Raw genomic sequence first — 3658 nt, forward strand, 5'->3', positions numbered from 1 at the left:
TTCCCACAATCCGATTTTTTACCTCGTAACTTTTAGGAAAATGTATATTTTTTAATAAAATTTTATATAAATAATAATTATAATGCTCAACTGCTTAAGGTCAAATAACTGACAAGCAAATGTGGTATTGAGCAGAATATCTACTGTAGCCCATCTGTTATACCAAGACAAAACAATGTAAAAGGTAAGACTACCAATCAGTTAAGATCAGAAGCCATGAGAGCCACTGCCTGGTACTGCATCCGGGCATTTATTATTATTATTATTATTATTATTATCATTATTATTATTATTGAGTGTGAGAGCAGTGCATGCCATCAAAGTGACACTGGGATAAAATATACGAAGCCCAAAATACTCATCATCACTACCTGTCTGATAAGGGTACACCAGGCACATGCATCACAACCATATGTGCGTGACATGGAGATCTCATAGCAAGATAAACAGCGCATGACCTTGCAGGCGGGACCCAGTTAGAATTTTGTTCAGGTCGAGTAGCCCATCCCGCTCAAAAGGTCCCTCAATAAGGGTTATTTAAGGATGATGAACAGAACACCCATGTTTCCGGAGGTGAATTATTCAAACACGAAAGAATTCCTCTCGACACATGGTTATGATGCTCCCCCACTACTTCTGCTCGTGATCAGAGATGCACATATTGTCAGCCACCATGGGATATGCTCAACTGGTTAAGGTCAAACAACTGACAAGCAGATCTGTGGTATTGACCAAGACAAAACAAATGTACATGATAACACTTCCAATCAGTTAAGATCAAAAGCCATGAGAGCCACTGCCTGGTACTGCATCAGGGCATTTATAATTATTATCATTATTAGCATGCTATCCAAAATATTTAGCAGCATTTCTTCAATCTGCATGTTCTGAGTTCAAATTCTGCCGAGATCAACTTTCCTTTCATACTTTCAGGGCTGATAAATTAAGTACCAGGGTCGATGTAATCAACGAGTCCTCTCCCTGCAAATTTCAGGCCTTGTGTCTTTAGTAGAAAGGATTTGGTGATATACTGTGCTTGAAAAGACCTGTCAAGCCAAGTGAGATTGTAATTGTGGCTGGTGTTGTGTAACTCATAAAAAGCACCCACTACACTCTTAGAGTGGTTGATGTTAGGAAGAAACCATGTCATATCAGATTGGAACCTTGTGCAGCTTCCCAGTTTTCAGTCAAACCATCCAACCCATGCCAGCATGGAAAGCGGACGTTAAATGATGATGAGGATGATAATAATGAATGTGGTGAGCTGGCAGAATTGTTACCATGTTGGGCAAAATGCTTAGTGGTATCTCTCCTGTCTCTATGCTCTGAGTTCAAATCTTACTAAAGCCAATTTTGCCTTTCAAGATTGATGCTGATCTTGGGTGAAAATAAGGAAGAGTTCAACTTTGTCATTCATTATTTTGTGCTTGATAAAATAAGTACTAATTGACCACTAGGTCAATGACACTGACTAGCCACTTCTTCAATAATTTCAGAGGAATGAGCTTTTCTTCTTCCTTCAAATTTTGTATCCATTTCTTACCAAGTGTCTTCTTGAAGCCTAGGGCAAAGAAACTCACTGTATACATTGATTAGTCATTAGATTATACACACTAAATTGTTTATTTACAAAATAAAGTTATGTAGAAAAAAAAAAAATTTACATGGATGCTAATTTTTTTTCACAGTGACAATGCTCTTCTCAAAATGTGTGACATCAAGGTGGCAAGCTGGTAGATTCGTTAGCCAAAATGCTTAGTGGTATTCATCTCTCTTTACATTCTGAGTTCAAATTCCGCTGAGGTCAACTTTGCCTTTCATCCATTTGGGGTCAATAAATTAAGTACCTGTTGCATACTGGGGTTGATCTAATTAACTGCCACCCCCTCCCCCAAAAATTTTGGGCCTTGTGCCTAGAGTAGAAAAGAATATGTTTGACATATCAGTTAAAGCAATTTTTTGCACTTCTTGCAGGGATAAGTAAGCCAGGGATCATTCTCAAATAATTTTCAGTTCCTTTTTTTTTTTTTTTTTTTTTTAAATCATTCCTAGTGCTCCTACAATCACTGGTATTGTAACCACCTTGAGATGCCACATTTTTCTGATTTCAATGAACAAGTCTTTCTATTTTACAAGTTTGTTAAATTCTTTTGTTGAAATATTACCAGCACAAGAGATACTCTTGTGATTTATTCGCTTTGATGGTTCTGTGTGTCTGTACTGGAAAATCCCAAAGAATTGTTACATTTCCTCCCTTGATTACAGTCTCAGTTTTATTTAATAATACTGACATATTAACCAATGTAGATATTGGCCAATACAGCTGTGTCTTGATTTCCACCCTTCTGGTGCTAAAACTTTTCATCCAGAGATTAACTTCCTCTTCTTCTTCTTCTTCTTCTTCTGTTGTTGTTGTTGTTGCGAGCTGGCAGAATTGTTAGCACACCAGAAGAAATGCTTAGCGGTATTTCGTCTACTGTAACGTTCTGAGTTCGAATTCTGCCAAGGTTGGCTTTGCCTTTCGTCCTTTCAGGTTGATAAATTAAGTACCAATGAAACACTGGAGTTGATGCAATTGACTAGCCCCCTCCCCACCAAAATTTCAGGCTTTCTATTATTATTATTATCATAAATTAAGAAGGTAGCGAGCTAGCAGAATCATTAGCATTCCAGGGCGAAATGCTTAGCAGTATTTCGTCTGCCACTGCATTCTGAGATCAAATTCCACTGAGGTCGACTTTGCCTTTCATCCTTTCAGGGTCAACAAGTTAAGTACCAGTCAAGTATTGGGGTCAATGTGATCGACTTTCCCCATCCCCCAAAATTTCCGGTCATGTACCTATAGTAGAAAGGATTATTATTATTAAGGCATCAGAATTGTTAGTATACTGGACAAAATGCTTGGTGGTATTTCATCCATTTTCACATTCTATTCCACTAGTGTAGCTAGTGGGGTGCAGTAGGAGTGGTTCACCCCGGGTGGCAATTTTAAAGGGGCAGCAATTTTCATCCCATTGTAGGCTGTTGCTGTAGGCAATATGTGTTTTTCGTGGGGTCTGGGGGCAGCAAACGGAAGGGCCACCCTAGGCGGCACACACTCTACCTACACTAGTACATTATTCCCTTGTTTGTATTTTTAAATTGTACACATTTGGGAAAAGCATTTGTGTGTGTGTGTGTATGTGACTATAAAACACATATAGCCAGATAAGTTTGGGCATGAGATGTAGGGTGAGGGAGGAAGAAGTACAGCAGTTATTAATGTACGTAACTTAATGCACAGAAAGCGCACAATTAATACAGAGAAAACTGAGAATTAAGGTGTCAATAAGTGTACTAAATATAAAATACAAGTAGATAGTCATGAAATATCTTTTATTCTTGTCATTTCCCATCATCCCCAAAACAAAAGACAGTTTTGTCCATTTTGCTTGGGCCATTAGTAGGCAATCCTATTGTTTACTTAATTTTCAATTTATGTTTGCAGACATAACAACTACTGTGAGGCTTGTATATTAATGTATGTGTGTGTGTGTGTGTGTGATGTAGAGACACTTTTGACTCCCCACATTCTCTATTTGTCTGTGTGTGTGTGTCTCTCTCTCTCTCTCTCTATCTCTCTCTCTCTCTCTCTCTCTCTCTCTCTCTCTCTCTCTCT

This window comes from Octopus bimaculoides, chromosome 3, assembly GCF_001194135.2.
Source record: "Octopus bimaculoides isolate UCB-OBI-ISO-001 chromosome 3, ASM119413v2, whole genome shotgun sequence".
Classification (NCBI taxonomy): Eukaryota; Metazoa; Mollusca; class Cephalopoda; order Octopoda; family Octopodidae; genus Octopus; species Octopus bimaculoides.